The sequence below is a fragment of the Calidris pugnax genome, unplaced genomic scaffold (genome assembly GCF_001431845.1).
Source record: "Calidris pugnax isolate Ruff unplaced genomic scaffold, ASM143184v1 scaffold140, whole genome shotgun sequence".
Classification (NCBI taxonomy): Eukaryota; Metazoa; Chordata; class Aves; order Charadriiformes; family Scolopacidae; genus Calidris; species Calidris pugnax.
The window spans coordinates 342,294-363,327 of record NW_015090896.1 but is presented as its reverse complement, the minus strand read 5'-3'; the positions used below and the strand labels follow the sequence as shown (position 1 = coordinate 363,327).

The 21,034-nt window shown below is 46.7% G+C and overlaps 1 protein-coding gene across 2 annotated transcripts in view; it reads left to right on the top strand.

Annotated features, from left to right (window-relative positions):
• XKR6 (X-linked Kx blood group related 6) overlaps positions 1–21,034 on the top strand; it is a 297,058-nt gene that overhangs the window by 84,959 nt on the left and 191,065 nt on the right. The window contains exons 2-3 of one of the 2 annotated variants that reach the window (XR_001412744.1): positions 6,464–6,575; positions 8,949–10,635. The exons of the other annotated variant lie outside the window; for it this stretch is intronic. The gene's annotated coding sequence lies outside the window, so the exon portion shown is untranslated. Of the gene's footprint in view, positions 1–6,463; positions 6,576–8,948; positions 10,636–21,034 lie in introns of those variants that run through there. 2 annotated transcript variants of the gene reach the window in all.

Genomic DNA, 21,034 nt, shown 5'->3' with positions numbered 1-21,034 from the left:
TTAGAAGGCTCCTGCTCCATCTTTCCCTCTCTTTAAGATATATTTTGTGCATTTTCTCTCCTTTTGTAATTGAAACAATCTCCAGCCCCTCCTATGAGTAGGATCGCTCTGGGTGCTTTCAGTGAGGCAGATTTTATCCTAAAGAGTGTGATTTGGCCATAGTGGAAGGCCTTCAGATGCAAAAGCTGCTTAGAGTGTCTATATTAGGTGTTAAATAGCAGGCTGGAAGGGGTGAAACACCAGTTACAGAAGCACAGACTGATGTGGGGTTGGAAGGGACCTCTGGAGATGATCTAGTCCAACCCCCTGCCAAAGCAGGTCCACCCAGAGCAGGTTGCACAGGAGTATGTGTTTGGTTGATGGTTGGACTCAATGATCTGAAAGGTCCCTTCCAGCCTTCACAATTCTATGATTGTTATTCTCTCAGGACAAGGTGGTCCTGCTGCTGGATCACCCTTCAGGAGTTGCTGTAATCCTAACAGTGAACAGCTAATTTTGTCTTTTGTAAATTTAATTAAGACTTTCAGACTTTCCCTGTTGACCTCATGAGTTATGGGAGACTTCTGTAGATGAAGGTTTGCCTGTTTTTCCTGACGTGCTTTGTTTCTAACCCAGGTTTATCAGCAGCCTTTCCCAGACTTCCATAAAAGCAGCAGTGCCTCGGTGTGTATTATGCTGGTTGAAGTCCAGCTGCATTAACGTCTTACTGATTTCTCATGCAACATTTTTGCTACCCAGAAAAAAACAGGAGAATGACCTCTCTCTCGTGTGAGTATTCCTACCGCAAGAAGGAGGAAGAGTATGGATTACATTTAAAATCTTACTTTTGAAGTACCAGTCTGGGTTGATGGAATTGGTCTGTTACTGCTCCCCAAGGCATCCTATAAACTTATAATGGAGGCAGTAGACGTAAATAAGTGCTTTAAGCAGTTTAACTGGAAGTCTGGATCTTCACCTTTCCTTCTTCAGTCTCCATTCCTCCCTCCCGCCTGGCACTGTAATGATTTGAAGGGTTTTGTATCTGTTTTCACGTGGCTGCCTCGGAGATCTTTTTCAGCCAACTTCCCTCTGGACTATCTACAAACATTAAAAGATGTTTGAAATTACTCAACCTCAACGGTGCTTGAAATTGAGCCATGTTCTGTTGTGTCAACAGAGCGCTTCAAGTGGTGATTGTAGAGGCCAGAGGAAAGGTTTCCAGCTCTAGTGCTGCCCACAAAAACTGCTTTATTAAGTGATGTTCCACCGCCTGGGAAACTTAGATCTGTTGTTCTGGTTGCTTATTTGTCCGTCTTCCCTCCTCTGTTTTATTTGAGTTATAATCAATGAACGGGTTGAGATGGTCCCTTCAAGACCTGCCACAAGACTTCTTCTTGCTTGTTTTACTTTGAGTGCTTGGATCTACTCACCGTTGGTTTGGGGAAGAATCAGGGTCTTTGTGGGCTATTGGAAATCTGTGGTATCACTTGGCATCTGAAGAATTTCGTGATTTCACTCTTTCAAAGGCAGCTGAAGCTGCCACCTCTTCACCCTTGGGTTGGCCATGACATACATGCAAGAGGAACAGTGAAGTATGATTTGACTTATTTTGGACTCAGATGGTATCTTTCCTGAATAATTCTGCTGGTTGCTCTCTGGGTTACGAGGACAGTCAAATTTACAATCTTTATTTTAGAAACGATGCGTTTCAGTGGGTGCAATAGAGTCTCTGAGTCTTTCCTGGCTCAGGATTTCTTCTTTCCTGCAACAACTTTGATATTTTGAAGTAAATATTAGGGAACAGGAGACAATCATGTGGTGTCTAAAGGCATCCTTGAAGTGAAAAATGAGAATTTAGCTTATTTTTTAGTTCAGGAAATGTGCTGTACATTCAGTGAGTGGGGAGCTCTGCTGATGCTGGATCAGATGTTGAAAAAAACCCCATCTCTGCTGGTGCCACCCCAGAGATTACTCTCTGATTTTGAGGTCAAAATATGTAAAACACTTGAAGTGCCAGCGATTTTGTGGTAAAGTGTTGGAGCTGAGAACTTTGGAGCAGGGGGAGGTGGGAAAAGGCGTATTTTTTGTTGTCTTCCAGTTGGGCAGCCTCATGAGCAGTGCTGTGAGTCCTAATGAAGCCTGGTGTCCCGGGGGCTGGTGTCTCATGGTCGGCTGCTCCCCACCCCAGGAGTGCACTGCAGACCTGGGGGAGTGTTTTTCTGTGATTTATAGGGCTCTCTTCCATGCAGACCCTCTGGTGCCCAAGAGAGGAGAGGTTGACACTAGTCTTTCCCCAAGGATGAGAGCAGAGGAGGATCCACCACCCCCGTTCACCATCGGGATGATCTTTTGTGGCTCAAACTGATTTTCAGCCTGAATCTTCTGTGGGAACCCAGTGTCTCTTCCCTCTATCTCTATAAAATCTCTAGAAACACAAATTCACTTTTAAGATTGCTTCTGCTGCGTCCTATGTGGCGTACATACAATATGGTCAGATAAGTTATCAGAAAGCAACCACAAAAATGAAAAAAAATTGTGTGACAGCCAAAGCCTACACGTGTCAGCTTGATCTTTTAGTGGGTGGCTGCCTCCAAGCTGTAGTGCTACTGTTAGGGGAAAAGCAAAGATGACATGTGCAATTAATACTAGATACATAGATAAAGACATAGTGAGGTATGTATCAAATATGTGTAAATATATACATATAAAAATGTACGTATTTACACATATGTATTTATGTACACATAAATATTTCTGTAAATATTTAAATGTATACATGCATAAAAATAGATATATATTGGGATTTTCAAAAAGGGATACCTATATTGAGAGTGCTGCTGGGAGGACAGGCTAGGAGAGTTGGGGGGGTTCAGCCTGGAGAAGAGAAGGCTCCATGAAGACCTTAGAGCCCCTTCCAGTCCTCAAGGGGCTCCAGGAAAGCTGAGGAGGGACTCTCGATCAGGGAGGAGAGCCCTAGGATGAGGGGGAAGGGTTTGACACTGAAAGAGGGGAGGTGGAGATGAGATCTCAGGAAGGAATTCTTTGCTGTGAGGGTGGTGAGATGCTGGCCCAGGTTGCCCAGAGAAGCTGTGGCTGCCCCATCCCTGGAGGGGTTCAAGGGCAGGTTGGAGGGGGCTTGGAGCAACCTGGTCTGGTGGAAGGTGTCCCTGCCCAGGGCAGGGCATTGGAACTGGATGACCTTTAAGGTCCCTTCCAACCTGAACCATTCCATGATTCTACCTATCAACCTTAGAAGCCATCTGTGCTCATCCTGCCCTTCCTTGAGCAAGGGGAAGGAAAACGGTGCAGGTGGCTGTTGTGGAGGGTGGGATTGCTGATTCAGCAGCCCTACGGGAAGATGGAGCTACCAACTGTGAATGTTATTGTTTGGGAGAGGATTTGTTCTTCCTTTTAGAGCTTCAGCTGCCGATATGTGGTGATCACTCAAGAAAAAAACCTCAGTTTGTACTTAAGAAGCGTATAGATGTGCTCCTGGAACCAGCTGGAGGGTATGAGTCTGAAATGCTGGAAATCAAGAAGTAAAATGTACACACACCCGCCATGAATGCTTATATATTTTTAAATCCTGTGATTAAGGCAATTTTGTAACGTTGTCAGTTCTGATTATAAGAAAGCGGCATTTCTGGAAGAGGTGGGATCAAAAGCCCCTTGTTCAAAGATTTGAGCTCTCTGCTCGTCTCGGTGGCAGGTGAAGAGGCCACCATCCAGCTGGAGCAGAGCAGTAAGGATTTTTCTATTTCTGAAGGGCCTTTGAAATTGTGGTGGTATGAGACGCATCATTTTCTGAAGGTTAATGTTTCTGATAAACTCAGAAGGGACTTTGCAGTGGCAATAATTTCCATGTTTGGTGTATTAAGAAGTTACGTAAATTTGGACCACTTCATGGATAGATGTGGAGGCTGAAGGCAAGGGGGAAGGTGTCCTCTTGAAGAATGTTTGAAAATGGGTAGGAAGGGTCTCAGATGTAAGGAGGACACAAGGTCGTGTTGTCTGTGTCTCTGATGCTTGACATTAAGCCTGAGCCTTGAATTGGGTGTTAGAGAGCAGAGGGAGGAGGGACCCCAAAGGTCCCCAAAATGCTTCTGAAAGGGGTGATAGACTGGAAATTGGAGAGGACACATGTGGATGTGGGAGGCTGAATGAAACAGGTGTCTAAGCTGGAATGAAAAAAGTGGGTTTCAAGTGAGAACATGGGAAGGGATGCTGCAGACGGCGTGGTTTTGAGGGAAAACTTCTGTCCTTTGAGGATAAGAGCCCTGGAAGAGGTTGCCCGGAGAGGGTGTGGAGTCTCCTTCTCTGGAGACATTCAAAAACCCACCTGGACATATTCCTGTGCATCCTGCTCTGGGTGGACCTGCTTTGGCAGCATCATCTCAGGCCTGTGGGGATGGAGGGATGCTCCATGGTTACTCGCAGAACCTCATGGCTTCAAAAAGAGCTTTGAAAACTCACAGCAGCCGCGTTTCCTCTTTCACCGCCAGCTTTCAGCCCGCAACCCTCCCTTCCCAACACGTCGTCGAGCTGAAGTATTCATTAAGATGGGGAATTATTTGCATATTATTAGCATTATTACAGGGAAATAAAGCGGCGGCTGGTTCTTCCCTCCCTCCCATGTATCTTTCATCACCCGCCTTTATAACTGCTCTGAATCCTGTTTGTTGTGTGACAAACTGGGCTGATAAATCTCGTTACTCACTTGAATGGCTGGGAGAGACTCATTGCACATTACTGAATTTGGTGAATTATGTAATAAATGCGTAATTAAAATTAAACCCAGAGCCTCTTCATGGAACCTTACAAAATTCCGTTCGCCGTGAATTAGGGAGAGGCGTACGTGGGTATTAAAAGTTAAGCCTAATTATTTGGAGTTATTTTTAATCAATATTTAATATGCTACCTATAAGTTGCTGCGGAGCCCCAGCAAATCCGTGGCTGGAAAGGACAGAAAGTGAGTGCGTGTGTGTGTGTGTGTGTGTGGACTCAGATGTTTGTTTTCCTTCTGCTTCATATTTTAATATTTGATTACAGAAAGGAAAACTCCCCTGAGCACGACGTGCTCAAAAGTCTTCTTCAGCCAAGTGAAGTGACTGCCAGGAGTCTGCTTCGCCCCACTTCTTTCCCCCCTTGGTCACCTCGGAATATTTGCAGTTTATTGGAGGAGAATTGCAGTCGTGGGGCCCCGCTTAGTCGTTCACTCATCGAATTGTCATTAAAATCATTGCGAAAATTATTTCTGCATCCCCAATATCTTATTTAAAAAGGCAGCTGCCCGGTTTTGAGGGAAAACTTCTGTCCTTTGAGGATAAGAGCCCTGGAAGAGGTCCAAACTGCGGTCAGGTTTAAACTCGAGATACGCTAAAAACTTATTTTCTATGCGCCAAAATAGACTTCAGAGATACTTTTCCAACGCCTTGGAAAGAGAGGAGATGTTTTTCAGGCAACCGGTCTGCGAGCCCCCGTTTAATTTTGAGACGTTTGTCTCTTAAGTACGAAATTGAATAGCAGGGATTTTATTCCTCCCCCCCCCTCCTAAATCCCCGATTCTAGAGAAAGCAGCTTGAGATCGCGGTAAGAGAATTAACACGTGGGTTAAACTCACAATAAGAAGCGGTGCCGGGGAAATGCCTATTCAGATGCCGTTAAGGAAATAATAGGATTAGTTCTTGTCGTGTCAGCGTGGATTCCTCAAAGGGCTGCTGCCTGCTGACACCCAGCCCCTGCTCCTCGCTGGCCCGGCTGTGAAATCGAGGACAATGACAAGAAAAGATGATTTTATGTTGTTGTTTTTTTTTCTTGGAGGCCATTCGTTGGGATGTTTAAGCCGCGCACGTGCGGCAGGTAATCGGGCATGAAAAATAAATCACTAATAATCCCCCCCTCCCCATGTTTGGGACCAAGATGATCTTAATCGCTGAGCCATTTAATGTTCCGACGTATATATATTTCAATGTATATACATGATATCCGTCGTTTAAGATAAAGCATTTTTGTCTCTGTATTTTTATTTTATTTTTTCACAGTTCGTGGGAATTGTGTATATATTACATATATATATTTCAATGTGTATACATGATATCCGTCGTCTGAGATAAAGCATTTTTGTCTCTGTACTTTTATTTTATTTTATTTTTTCACAGTTTGTGGGAATTGTGTATATATTATGTATATATATTTTAATGTATATACATGATAACCGTCGTCTAAGATAAAGCACTTTTGTCTCTGTATTTTTATTTTATTTTATTTTTTCACAGTTTGTGGGAATTGTGTATATATTATGTATATATATTTTAATGTATATACATGATAACCGTCGTCTAAGATAAAGCACTTTTGTCTCTGTATTTTTATTTTATTTTATTTTCTCACAATTCTTGGGCACCCGGTATCCTGCAGCGGAGCTTTATTTTCAGTTTCTTGTGTCTGCCATTTCATAATCATCCCTGTGTATCTTTATTTTTAGCTTAAGCCATGAAGCGTTAAGGCTGAACTGGGGTTAATTTTGCCACCGCCCGATTCCGTCATAGAAGGTGCTGTAGGAGAATCGTCGCAGTGAAAAACTTCCACCAGAAATGGTAACGAGATAAAGAAAGGCTTCTCTTGAGCTCTCGTTCTTACGCTTCTTTGCTTTTAGGCACAACTTCTGCTTCTTCACACATTTTCTCCTTTTCTGTGGAATTTCCTTTTGCGTATAATCCTGGGTGTCCTGTAACTCGCCCAAGACCCAGTGCTTTGGGAGCAGCTTAGGCAGCGTTTTACCTACCAAAACCCCAAATTTTCTCCAGACAGATAATTGGCAAATGTAGCCAATTAGCCTGTAAATTAACAGCAGTGGAGGAAGCAAGGTGGGCACGTGCTTGGGCTCACTTCATAGTTGAGCGCATCTCTGAGAGCGTCCCCAAGTGCTCCTTGAAGCTGGAACTTAAGAAAGAAGCCAAAGAAAAATTAAAAATTGCTTCACGGATTGGTGTATTACGGGCAGTATTTGCTGTGTTTTGGCACAAGGTATATTTAGGGGGTGTGCGTGAAGCTTTCTTCACGTTTTGAGGTGACAGACTCTGTCTGGTTGGAGGCGCATCTAAATCAGCGCTCGTTTCGGCGAGATGGAGCGTATGTTTTAGCACTTGATACTTGCTGGAGTCATCTTTAAATTGAATGATCTTACAATTCTGGAGGACAGCACTATATCATACTAGATAGTTTGCACTTCAAGATTAAAAAAAAAAACAAATCCTCTAAAAAGGAGTTAATTTAGAAAAGCCACCCCGAATGCATATGATTATATTCACATGGAATTTTGTTGTCCATACCAGAAAACAGTATGTTTTCAGGTTACTGTACTGTATATTTTTCTTATTCTTGGACTGCTCCTTGCATGAAATGCCTCATCCTGCTCTTCTCTGTAGCTGTTCCTTTCCTCCTCAGTAACGGGAGTTGCTCTCTTCTAACAAAAAGTGCTCATAAGCATATGTCTTTTTAAATGTGTCCATTTAAATTAATATTTAACAGAGCAAAGATACCTGTATGTAATAATGTATCCGCTTATGGCTAATCATTATTTGATGTGATGTAGCCTTTTTTGTACTTAACTTTTTTTGGTGCCTTTTATCCACCAGGTTATTTTGTAGGATGACAGCATAAGAGTTCATTTACATTTGAAAGTAGACTATTTTTTTTTTTTTTTTGAGCACTTCTGTACTTTCAGGTACTTACAGTGTGGAAGGACGTCTTATCCCAAACTACATCCCCATTCCTGTTCCAGTTTAAGGTGGAGTTACACTAATCCATTTGCACCCACCTGTACAATATTTACTTTAAAGGCTTTGGGGTGGTTACTTTACTCTGCTGGGATTGGTTTTTCCAGATTATTTCATTTATCTAGGAGTTAGGTGTCCACTCTGAGCTACTTGTCTTGGCTCCCTCTCACTTGATGGCCCTGTTACCTCAACGTGTCCTCTCCCGGTGATTCCGTCCCTCTGTTGACTCCAGCTTGGACTGGACGCCCACCTCACAGCTGAGCTTTGGTGGGATGATCTCTGCCATCCCATCACCAGAAGATGGTTTCTGAACGTCCTCTGGTGCCTTTGAAATGTCTTTCCTTAGGTTCTTAAGCCACGATGTCCCACTGAGCTGCAGCTGCAGCTGCAGCTGCAGCAGGACAGCGTTGGCCACGTGGCAGGGAAGCTGATGTGCTGATTCTCATGCAGCACCTTGTCCTGGGTATGAGCCATGTGGCCAGCAGTCCTTAGAAGGGATTTGTTTGTCAATATTTACTTTAATCAAAGCCATCTCCTGGCATCCTGCCTTTTCCAAAGGAGACCTTCACTAGCCACAGTAAGGGATTTAATTTTATTCTTCTGGACAGTGCCACCTCTACAAAAGCCATGGTTGCACACAGCCTTAGATACCTTGGGCTTTCCAGGGTTGAGAAGACATGTGGAAAGCTTTACAGGAGCACACCATAGTCTGGGGTGGGAGCCCTGGGAGGCTGCAGCCATACCCTGTGCCATTATTGCTGCCATCAGCTTGGATGGCCACCAGTAGAGCATGCTCAAAACCAGCTGATGGTCCAAGATGCCATCTCCAGTCATCCAGAAACCCCAGGAGAGCACCTTGTTGGAGTAGCCTTGCAGAGGGGGAGAAGGAAAAAAAAATAAAGTCCTTTTTTAGGGTGAAACCCTCTCGTCACTCCTGGAAAGATTTCATCAGTGGCTTGGTTCTTGTGGGTCTTCTCGTTTAAATGCTGTATTCTGTAGAGAGAGGTGGTCTCCATCACTGGGATGCCACACTGGAGGGGGTGGATCCCTCAAGGTGTCAGTTCTTGTAGGTCTCAAGCTTTATTTTAATTTTCATTTGACCATTTCAGCTTTAATTTATTCATAATGGATTGGTTCATGTTTAAGCATTGCTGTTTATTTATTTTCTTTTGTTTTGGTTTTTTATTTTAGGTCTGATTTTATGGGTGATGAGATGTGCCACCGCTTGGATCAGTATGTTTCATTGAATTTTGGGAAGGGCCGGATTTTTTTGTTATTCTTGGGTTGGGTTTTTGGAGTTGCTGTGATGATAAGTCAGGGTTGGCAGATCCAGGAGAGGCGTAGCTACGTATATAAATATGTATAATACTACATGTGCACAGAGCAAAGGAATCCATCCCAGGGCAGAAGAAGACCCGGAGGAGCTGCCGCAGTAGAGGGAAGGGGCAAGCGTTGGGTGAGGAGTTGTTCAGACTCAACTGATATCGAAGTGTGATGAAAACTAGTGGTGCCCACGTGGACTAAGTGCAGGTTCTTTTAGCGTAGAAGCTGACTTCCACCAAAAAAACCCTGGGATTTATTCCACCAGCAGTGCTGGGACAGCTGGAGATCACCTCAACCCCAGGTGCTATGGTAGGAACACCACAGGAGAAGAAGATCTCTTGTATTTAGAAGGTGAAGCTGAAGCAGCATCTTCTGGAAACGGCGCAATCTCACAACACTGAGGGTCCCAGACAGGGGGGAGTTTTGCCACTGGCTTTGGCATCGCTGGGACTTCACCCCTTGGCCAGAGAAAGCGTGGCTTTAATTTCCACCCACACCCACAACCACATCCTCTGCCTGAGCGCTCCCCATCTTCGGCCAGGACAACACCAGAGGGGTCATGAGCTGTGTTCGGGGCATTCAGAAGGAAAAAAGATATTAAAAAATAAAATTATATATATATGTGTCTAAAAATAAAAGCATCTGGAGATTTCTGGGCTTGTGTTAGATGTGATGGGATCTGGGTGATGACATCCTGACAGTAACCAAGTGGACAAACCTGTGTAAAGATGCTTTTCCTTCATTACCACCCCAACCATTCCTTTATAAAAGCCCATTCAAAATAACTCCGCTCTCCGGGATGCTCGACTTGCTCTGTTTTCAGCTGGCCACTGCTGATCCTTCTAAAAAAGTGAGGTTTTTAACTTCCAGAGTTCAGAAATCTCTGCGGAAGATGAAGGGAGTCAGAGGCATCGGCTTTGATCCCTTTCTGCCAGCATAGGATTATTCCGCGTCGCGCTGGTTTTGAAGTTCATGTTTAATCCGGTTTTACACGTCCCGGGGGACCGGGGCTTCTTACAACTTCTTCTGTGGAGCAGTTTTGTGTGGCGTAGCCTCTGATTTAGAGCTCCAATTTGCATTTCCATCGCTGCATCCCATTTCATCCCGTGCCACGTGCATTAACGTCGCTGCTTCGTGACAAGACGGCTTTCAAAGGCTATTTTATATGCTCACTACACACCTGGTCAAACTATATATATATTTATTTGAACCCCAGTCTTGGAAAACAGCTGCACGTGACTTGTCTGTAGGTTTTCCAACATATTTACCTACAAAAAAGGGTTTATAGTAGTGTCCAGCGTGGATCGCAGTGCACGAAAACAAACGGGTGTGAAACAAGATGAAAAGAGCCACATGCACAGAAATCTCACCCATCGAAGCAAAGAGGAGGGTCATGTAACTCTTTTCCAGCAGGTTTAACTGGTCAGTCCTGAGGTTTGGTGTTTTTTATTTTAAAGCACATGGTTTTACACATGGTGAGTTTGCAAAACCCTAAGTTTTCTTTACAATAAATGTGTATTTTCAGGCTTAACAATAAAACTACTTCTCTGTCGTCCTTTGAAGTGCCTTTTTGCAGGCACGGGGTGCTGGCAGCACCCTAGGAATGTTTTCTGGGGACACACACACCGGGCAGGGCGGTACCAGAGCAGCTGAGCATTTAAGCAGATGGTCTATTTTAAGTACATAATGGACGCATTTAAAAATGGCACCGCGTTTTGTTCAGACCCATCTTAGGTGAGCACCTGGACCAGTCCTGGGGACGTTTCAGGAATCACCTTCTGGCATAAAAAGTACTGGAGAGGTCAGAAAAAAAAATGGTATATACAGCAAAAATGTGTTTTGTGGGTCAAGAGTTAAAGTTTCTGAGTTGCTAAGGGTATCTGTATTTTAGCGCGAAGGCCGAGAGATCAAGGACCTGAATCCTCATCCCTGTTCCCACCCTGTGCCTTCGCCCTTCACACACACCTGGTGGTATTATCTCATTTTTCCTAAAGAGTGCAGACAGCAAGGAAAAATATCCTGCAAAATTTCTGGAAAGGAGACAGGGCAAAGCAGAAAGACAATAAAGGATGAATACAATAGATATAAGCTAAATATTACACTGTGTACACGGAGATGGATTATTATTTTTTTTTCAGATCATCTAGAGGACTAACAATATTACAGTAAATTGGTGTGTGTAGACGCTTGGGAATGTACGTGCGTTGTTGCAGGGAATATTCTTGCTTTTCCAAGACAAGTTGCTTGGATAAGTCCATGTTATCACCCTTTTCTTCACCGGCAATAGCTCCCTTTTGGGGTAGAACACAAATCTGCCCTGATGGTGTTTAATGAACCATCCACCTCCCCCAAAGCTGGTCTAGGCAGAGAAATGCTGTTAATCCTGACACCAGGAACCAGGGTATTCAGGGATGTTGCATCACCCATGTAGAAAAGTAGACTGGAGTACTTGGGAGCACTGGGTCCAGTTCTGGGCTCCCCAGTTCCAGAAGGACAGGGAACTGCTGGAGAGGGGACAGCAGAGGGGTACAAAGATGATGAGGGGCCTGGAACATCTCTCTTATGAGAAGAGGCTGAGGGACTTGGGTCTTTTTAGTCTGGAGAAGAGAAGGCTGAGGGGGGATCTGATCAACGCCTATAAATACTTCAAGGGTGGGTGTCAGGAGGATGGGGCCAGACTTTTTTCAGTGGTGCCCAGGGACAGGACAAGAGGAAATGGGCATAAACTTGAATGTAAGAAGTTCCACCTCATCATGAGGAGGAACTTCTTTCCTGTGAGGTTGGCAGAGCCCTGGAAGAGGCTGCCCAGAGAGGTGGTGGAGTCTCCTTCTCTGGAGACATTCAAACCCCACCTGGACACGTTCCTGTGCAACCTGCTCTGGGTGGACCTGCTCTGGCAGGGGGTTGGACTAGATGATCTCCAGAGGTCCCTTCCAACCCCATGTGATTCTCTGATTCTGTGAAAAGGTGGATTTGGAAATGTCCTCTTCTGTTCTAACAGGGCTTTGAGCAGCCCATCCAATGCTCCTGCCACCAAGGGAAAAAACTAAGAAAAAAAGCTTCTATAAAAAACTTACATCTTTTTAAGTAAATTGGAGATGGAAAGTTGCAAGGTTCTGGGTGTGATTTATCTCTTCTCCCTTGGAAATGGCATTTCTGGAAGATGGTGGCGGGTGCTGCTTTACCCAGACTCTTCCTTCGCAGCCTGGTCTGAATCCCACAGAAGGTCTTCAAGACATCTGTCGGATGCCCTACTTTATTTAAAATGTTTGGGCTATTTATTTATGTATTTTTTTGTTTCGTTCTCATCGCTATAGTAAAATTGTTTTTACGGCCCTTTGGGTATTACCTGCTTTTATAATCTTTCTATAATTAAATTTACAAATCCGCTTTTGAGCTGGTGATGTATAAAACCTTGCAAACGGGATCCTTTGTGCGTTAACCTATATTTATGTTACTTTTATTCCTTCTGGCAGTAATTATCCTGGCTCCAGGCCTAGGATTAATCCATAAGATGCTGAACATGCTTGATTTCCACTCCCCCCCCTCTTTCTCTGTGGCAAACTCTCTCATCTTATGGAGATCAGAGCAGGGCGTTTTTAAAAACCACTTCCTCTGAAGCAGTTTAACTGTTACCCCTCTTCAGGCGTTCGCAGGAGGAGCCGTAGCAAAGGTTAATTGATCCTGTGCCATGGATACGGAAAGGAGAAATGATTCAGCCTCCGTCACGGGGAAGGATTTACAGGAGATGCTGGGCTGTTTCCGAGCCCAATGACGCAGCTTTCGCCGCGCGGCCAAGGGACCGTCACCCACCCCTGCTCGGTGGGACGTTGGGGGGTCAAGCAGGTGACACGCTGGAGGGAAGGGATGCCATCCAGAGGGATCTAGGACCTGTTGGAGCGGGGCCAGAGGAGGCCCCGGAGATGCTGGGAGGGCTGGAGCCCCTCTGCTGGGAGGACAGGGTGAGAGAGTTGGAGGAGAGAAGGCTCTTTGGAGACCTTGGAGCCCCTTCCAGTCCCTCAACGGGCTCCAGGAAAGCTGGGAAGGAACTTTTTGCATGGTCATGTAATGTTAAGATGAGGACTAATGAGCATGGTCATGTAATGTTAAGATGAGGACTAGTGACTTTAAACTCGAAGAGGGGACATTTAGATTACGTATTAGGAAGAAATCACTTTAAACTCAAAGAGGGGAGATTTAGATTGTATATTAGGAAGAAATCAGTGGTGTGACTCTGTCCCAGGTTGCCCAGAGAAGCTGTGGCTGCCTCAACTCTGGAGGCATAGAGAAGCTGTGGCTGCCCCAACTCTGGAGGCGTTCAAGGTCAGGTTGGACGGGGCGTTGAACAACTTGGTCTGGTGGGAGGTGTCCCTGCCCAGGGCAAGGAGTTGGAACTTGATGATGTGGGCTGCTGGTGGGGCATCAGCATTTGGAGGTGCTCCTCGAAGCTGAGCTCTCTGTGGAGACAGGTCTCTTGGGCAACACCTGACCATCTCCAAACAGTGGTCAAGGTGGCCTCAACAAGTTTGTAGCATGGAGGTTCAGCCCCAGATCGATGCAGCATCGTACTCTTCACTGCTGTGTTGGGAGAGGTGCCACGTGCTGTAGCAAATGTTGCCCATCAGGATTTTTTTTCCTTAGCAGACCTTTCTGGAGTCATTGATTTGCAGCGTGTCTGAGCCAAATTTAAGCGTGGAGCCACACAGATCTGAATTTAGCCGTGCTGGCTGTTTTCCCTAGGAGGAGGGATCACGGGGATGGATCTGATTGCCTCGGAAAATTAGTGTTGATTTCAGTGAAGAATATTTTATTACAGTGTTTGCATTGGCATTCTCTTCATAGGATAATGGCTCCGAGTTTCCAGTGTTTCCTGTGCTTGTGTGTATTTAATGATTTAATCTACTCCTTCTGAATACTGGCTTGGAAAAAAAAATACAAAACAAAACAAAAAAAAAGAGGGAGAAAAAAAAGGCTGGCTGCCTACTCTTAATATCCCATCGTTAAATAAAATCACTAATCCCAAAGGTGGAGTTGCGATTGAAGAGAAAGAAAACCAGTCTTGGAAGGTATTAAAACTGAATAATATGCTTTAAAGTAGACACTGACCGTGGTGTTTACTTCAGTTATGGAAGAGAGTGAGGCTGTAGTGCTTTCGAAAATTGGGATGCTGTTATTTCCGTCCTTCAGCGTGGATTTAGAAATCTGGGGTGATGCTCACTGCTTTGAACCTGGTTGCTGCTGAGGGAGTGCTCAGTCTTTCCTCTGGCACATTTCGTGTGTTGGAGAGCCTGTGGTCACCTTCCCAGGGAAGAAAAGTTGAAAATTTTGCCTGTGTAAAGCCCTTTATAAGTTGAGGGTTTTTCCACGATTTTTGGGGTACGGGCACTAACAGCCTTTGGTATTTGCTTGTCCAGGTGTAGTTTTATGGGGCAGAAACACTGCAGTGCTGTCTGATATCTGCTCTACCATAGTCCCCAACATGAGCCCTAGTAATAACTGATGCTCTCCAGAGAGGTGCCGAAGCCTCGTTAGGCACCGGCAGGTAATGAAGGACGTGTCTGCAGCACCAGCCCCTGCAAGACACAGGTCCTACCTTTCCGTAATTTGCAGAAGCAATCTCAGAGTCACAGAATCACAGAATGGAAGGGGTTGGAAGGGACCTCTGGAGATCACCCAGTCCAACCCCCTGCCAGAGCAGGGTCACCCAGAGCAGGTTGCACAGGAATGTGTCCAGATGGGTTTGGAATATCTCCAGAGAAGGAGACTCCACACCCTCTGAGTGTGGAGTGACTCCACACTCTTCTGCTTTACCAACATGAAATAATGAGTTGACCAACTCAAGGTTCAGCTTCAAAGCCAGGTTGGACGGGGCTTTGAGCATCCTGGTCTGGTGGGAGGTGTCCTTGCCCATGGCAGGGGGTTGGAACTCGGTGATCTTTTAGGTCCCTTCCAACCCAAACCGTTGTATGATTTCATGATTCTATGATTCTATGACTGGGAAGAGAAATAGAGGGACCGACAGGAGGGGAGGGCTGAGCATCACTTGGAGGTTATTGCCTGTTTTGTGGAAGACCTGAGCCTTGATTCGTGGCATTGCCAGGCTGGTGGGGAATCCCATCTGGGCTTTACAGCAGCGTATTTCTGGACCAAGAGGCCACACTGTGTTGCCTCTGAGCATTGCCCTGAGCAGCTCCCCTTTACGAGAGGAGAAGGGTGGTTGAGAAGTGCAAGCAGAGGAGCCCAGGTGACCGATCGCTACCTCCTACTGACTTCAGAGTCTCTCCGTGGGCAGCAGAAGGGCTTCTTTATGGCGTTGTGTTTACCAAAGCTGCCTGGAGGAGGTTGTTTAAACAAGCAGTGTTTTGAACCGTGCTCTTGACATAATTTTTCTCCATCTGCACCCTTAAATACCAGCCTCTTCTCAGAACTGAATGGCTCTCGTGGTTACTCACATGCTTTTAAGGTGCAATCATTCCCTTCGTAAGCTCCTGTGCCATTCAGAGCTGCCTACTCCGACTTCTACAGCAAGACTCTGGTGTACACCAGACCTTATATGAGAAACACAGCCTTTATGGGGGGACATGTAGACCTTGGGATTCGGGCTGGATCTGCTGCACGAAATGAGCAGGACAGGGATGCTGTGGGGTCGTGGTGCCGAGATCGAGGCAATTTCCCCTCTGATTCTGCTAAAATATATATATTTTCCTTATGTACTGTCTTGAGCCACGCGTGTGGCTCAGGAGAATGAAAATCCGGGATGCAATAAAATTGGTAGCTTCCAGTACTGAACAAAATTTGGCAATCTGGGAAATGTTCATAAGAAGCAACATCCATCCACATGCCAGTTTCTTTGACTCTTGCGGGTAAGGGCTGGTGTGTCCAGGTGTGGTGGGTTAAGGTGTTACTGTCCTGGTGCTGTGCCCTGTCCTTCTGCCATCGGCAATGCCTCAACTCCTTGGCTTTAATGGGTGGAGAGGTGGGTCACTGAAGGTGCTGCATGAGGAATTGCAGCAGCAGAGGCTGGAGCACGCCAGTCCCTGGGAGGTACAAGGGCTTCAGAAGTTCAATTCAGTGCGTGGCTTTTGTAACCCTCTTGAGATTGTGCCTCATCCAAAAACCTTGCTGCAATTCGGTAGGAACCTGCCAAAAATGCATCACCCCTTGGTGTCGTCGTCAGTTGGATCATTGGAAACTGAGCTGGGAGCATCTTCCCATAGGGGACGGAGCTGACCTCTCTTGGTCAGCTTGATGTCTCTTGGCTTTCCTGCAGAGCTCTTGGGGGTCATCTGTGCTTGAGGTGCCATTCTCCACTTGGCCAAGCTCTACGGATGGTGGTCACCGTAAAAATGTCCTAGTCTGGTTAGATTAGCCAAGCATGCAGTAGTTTTGTCAGCACTGTGTGTCCCTGGGAGGATGGTGGACATAGCATCAGGATGTGGTGTTTTTCCATAAGTTCAAGCCATCAGGGTGAGTTTGTGCTGGGTCAGCGCTTTGGCTGAGGGAGCTGTGGAAGTTTTGATCCAGTTCAAGATAACCTGAAATTGGATTTGTGTGTTAGAATAGAATAGTTCCAGTTGGAAGGGACCTACATGGATTATCTAGTCCAGCTGCAGGATCCCATGGCTTGAACTTTGCTGTCAGTGAGGGGACAGCGCAGACACTTGAAGGATTGTGAAATGGCCTTGTAGGGTTGATATTTCCCTTTTCCACAGCCTAGAGCAGAGCTTGTGGAAGTGACGGGCTGTTTTCCCCCAGTTCCTCTGCAAACCTCAGCCCTACCAGCCAAATCAGTGAAGAAAAAACCCTTCACTTTTGATTAAAGAGATTATTTATGTGAAGAAGCACTTGAGAAGAAGCGCCAGAAGCTCAAGGTAAGTTTACAGCAAAAACTTGCACTTCAAAAAGGCAGTGGGTCTTTTTGCAGCTAGAAAAGTCTACCCTCACCTAATCCTTAACATCACGGAGTAATTGGTTCAAGAGACAAGTAGGTTTTGTGGCAGGAGGAGCGACGAAGAGATTGCAGAGAAGGGTTTGAGCTGATTGTTCAGGGGGAGGACTGTAGGGCCCGTGGAGGGTGAGCCGTGGTGGTGGGAGCAGTTGCTCTCTTGTTGGGTGCACGTGTGGTTCACCATGATGGTGTTTGGTATGTGAGGGACTGGAGTTTCTGCCTGTAAAAAGCTGGATGTGGTGTTGTGAAAGGGAGAGGTGGGACAGCCCAGCTCCAGCTCTGGAGCCCCCAACATAAGAGGGACCTGGAGCAGGTCTAGAGGAGGCCACAGAGATGGTGGGAAGGCTGGAGCCCCTCTGCTGGGAGGACAGGCTGAGAGAGTTGGGGGGGGGTCAGCCTGGAGACGAGAAGGATCGGGGGAGACCTTGGAGCCCCTTCCAGTCCCTCAAGGGGCTCCAGGAGAGATGGGGAGGGACTCTGGATCAGGGAGGGGAGGCAGGCAGAATGGTTTTAAACTGAAAGAGGGGAGATTGAGCTGAGATGTGGGGAAGACCTTCTTTGGTGTGAGGGTGGTGAGAGCCTGGCCCAGGTTGCCCAGAGAAGCTGTGGCTGCCCCATCCCTGGAGGGGTTCAAGGCCAGGTTGGAGGGGGCTTGGAGCAACCTGGTGTGGTGGGAGGTGTCCCTGCCCAGGGCAGGGGGTGGAATTGTATGATCTTTAAGGTCCCTTCTAACCTAAACCATTCCATGATTCTATGTTAAAAGTCAGGGGTAGATGCCCACCCATCCTCTGTTGCATGAAGCTTATTCGTCTGTGGATGTCTTCTGCTCTGTGTAAAATGTTCATCCTTTCTTTACTCTAAATGAGTTGCATTGCAAATTGCAAATGTGATTATTAAATGAACCTTCTTTTTAAAGTGAGTTTTGAAACCTTTTGATGTGCGAACGGTCTCGTCGTGTGGTTCCGTGGCCACAAAAATGTGCTTTTTATTTTCAAAAGGAAAAATTCAAACCTGGGGAGAAATTCCCAGGAGGGAAGTTTAACAGCTTTCAAAGTGTTCTGCAGCACTTTTTCTTTGTGTGTGGGCAGGAAGATTTCTCTTCCCTCAAAAACAGGCAGGCTCCCCTCTGCAGAGTGCCTCTGGGCTTTGAGATAGCCTCCAGACCTGTGGTCTCTTCTGATGATGCTGTGAAGGTATCTGGACCACAGGAAGCCACCAACGCTGTGGTCCAGCCTGACGAAGAAGCTTCATCCTACTTTTTTAGCTGTGATGATTGCTGGAATCTTCCCAGTGTTCAGGGATCCCAAGCAAAACATGCCCAGAATTCCAACAGCTGCCCAGATGGTACATGAAACCCAACTGTGCTGCCCCATGGTAAACCTGGACCACTTCTTGTCTGCCGAAGAGCAGGACAAGCTGTGGCAATTAGGCTCCTCTCTGCCTGGCAGCGATGAATTGGGATGCTCAGCTTCTTGGAGGACAGCAGTAGCAGCTCCAAGGTCTTCCTCACAGCTTGGAAACATCTCCGATTCCTTCATTAGATGTTGGATTATGTTAGGATTTAGCAATCTCCAGCTGAGCTTGCAAGGGATGACAGACTGTGCCCCTGTAAGAGCTTGCAGTTGGATGGGAAACAAAGGGGAGACAATTTTGTCTTCTGGAGTGAGAGGAAGACATGGAGAGTTCCATCAGGATTGTCCAGGAAAGCACATGCATCGGCAAAAGCAGGCAGAGGTGGAGCCCATGCTCCAGCAGCTCTTCCAAGAACACACAACAGAGCTGATGCTGGAGCAAGTGGAGCTGTCAGTGAGCTGCCAGGTGGATTTGGGTCCATGGGGCCCCATCAGTCCCAGGATTTCCTGATACCAAGGCCTCCGGGGAGAATATCAGTAGCTAATGCAATTGGAGACCCATCACTTGGTGAAACCCCGTAGGAATTCAACTTGCTCCTACCTTTGCTGAGCCCATTGCTTGTGCTGTGAAAAGAACTGCTGTGCTCAGGTGTTCACTCCCGTCTTTTTCTTACACCAAAATGTTTGTTTTCAGTGAATAATTGCCATTATGTGTGACGAAGCCCTGGCTGCTCTCCCAACCAGCACGCCATCCACTTGTCCTACTGCAAACCCGGGCAGTGCCACGGTCCCCAGTGAGGCATCTCCACGGCAGAGAGCGGACAGGCAGGAGAGGAGTGGATCAGCTGGAGAAACCTCCCGTAGATCGAGCTGTGTGTAAATTTAGGGGTCAAATAAGGATAGAAAAGAGGCGCTGAGCCAGCCTGGGATTGCGTTCATCTCCTCCTACGCCCACTCATAGGAATGAGCTCCAGGGAAAGGAAACCTCTGCAGCCTCCGCTGGCTGCATCCAGATATCTCCATTAGCTGCAGCAGGAGCCTGGAGAGGAGACTTGGACATGGACACCTCGCGGTTCAGTGGGGCTGCGACACTTCCTGGGAATTGCATCTGCTCACTTGGGTGAAGCCCCGTCCACAAAGCATCTCCCATGGTGGGTTTAGGTGGCAGAGCGATGTGCCACCGCTGAAAGGTGGGTTTTGGTGCAAAGCCAGGAGCATCTCATGATGATCAGAGAGCTGGAGCACTTCTGTGAGGACAGGCTGAGAGAGTTGGGGGGTTCAACCTGCAGAAGAGAAGGCTCCAGGGAGACCTTAGAGCCCCTTCCAGTCCCTCAAGGGGCTCCAGGAGAGATGGGGAGGGACACTCTATGAGGGAGTGTAGCATTCAGGCCCTCAAGGGCCTCCAGGAGAGATGGTGAGGGACGTTGTAGCATTAGGATGAGGGGGAACGGTTTTAAACTGAAAGAGGAGAGATTTGGATGAGATCTCAGGAAAAACTTCTTTGCTGTGAGGGTGATGAGACCCTGACCCAGGTTGCTCAGAGAAGCTGTGGCTGCCCCATCCCTGGAGGGGTTCAAGGGCAGGTTGGAGGGGGCTTGGAGCAACCTGGTCTGGTGGGAGGTGTCCCTGCCCAGGGCAGGGGGTTGGAACTGGATAGTCTTTAAGGACCTTTCCAACCCAAACCATTCTATGAGAACCAAGCACAGCCCGTTATCTGCACGTGGGGCAGAACCACCAGGACCTCGTGAAGTTCTGCTGAACCTCCCAGCGAAGGCAAGATGTGAAGGAAGCAAGTGCTGAGTGGGAGTCTGTTTTTCCACCAACTCTGAAATCCAAAGGAGCCGTGAGTGTGGAGACAGCTGAGCGACGGCGCGGCCTCCGCTTTCCTTCTGCGCCGGCAATTGCTTCTGCTAAAAGGGCTGGTTTATCTTTTTTTTTTTTTTTTTAAATATTAATTTTCCATTTCACCGTGTGACTCACGAAGCTCGGGTACAACGTGTGATTATTCACGTCTGAGTGTAAAAATCCAGGCTGGGCATTACTCTCCCCTGCACTAGAAGTTCCTGATGTGTTGGTTTGGGGGCAGGAATACCTTTTTCCACGTTGCTGAGAGAAGCAGCATTGCACGGAGGACAAAATACTTCCCTGGGTCCTGGGATGCATGGATCTGGCGTTCAGCTACCCAGTGACCTCCTGCTATGTTTTTGGGGACAGGATGTGTTGCCTGTGAGATGTTTGTGCTCTGTCTGGCACAGCGGGGCAGTCTGGGTGTTATTTTTATAGCAGTGTTAAATAACTCCGTCTACAGGTTTTTGGAGATGGGAGGGAAAGGGCTGGCAATTGGCCCTCTTAAGTGTAACTTGGTGGATTATCCGTGTTCAGGGTCATGTAGTGCAGGAGATGTCATGCACATCTGCAGCCTCACGTGTAGCTTCATCCACCCCTGGTGCTGCCTCTCTGGTGTCCTGGTGTTGGGCATATCTCCACAGGCATATTCAGAGATGGATGTCTTCACTGGAAACATCCACACTGGGTTTAGACAAGTCACACCCAAGAGCTGTGATAGCAACCACTGCCCATGTTTACAGGAGGGGTCTTAATGGTGTAATGTTTTACCATATGAGCCTCTTGATGAGGGTTACTAGGTACAGTAT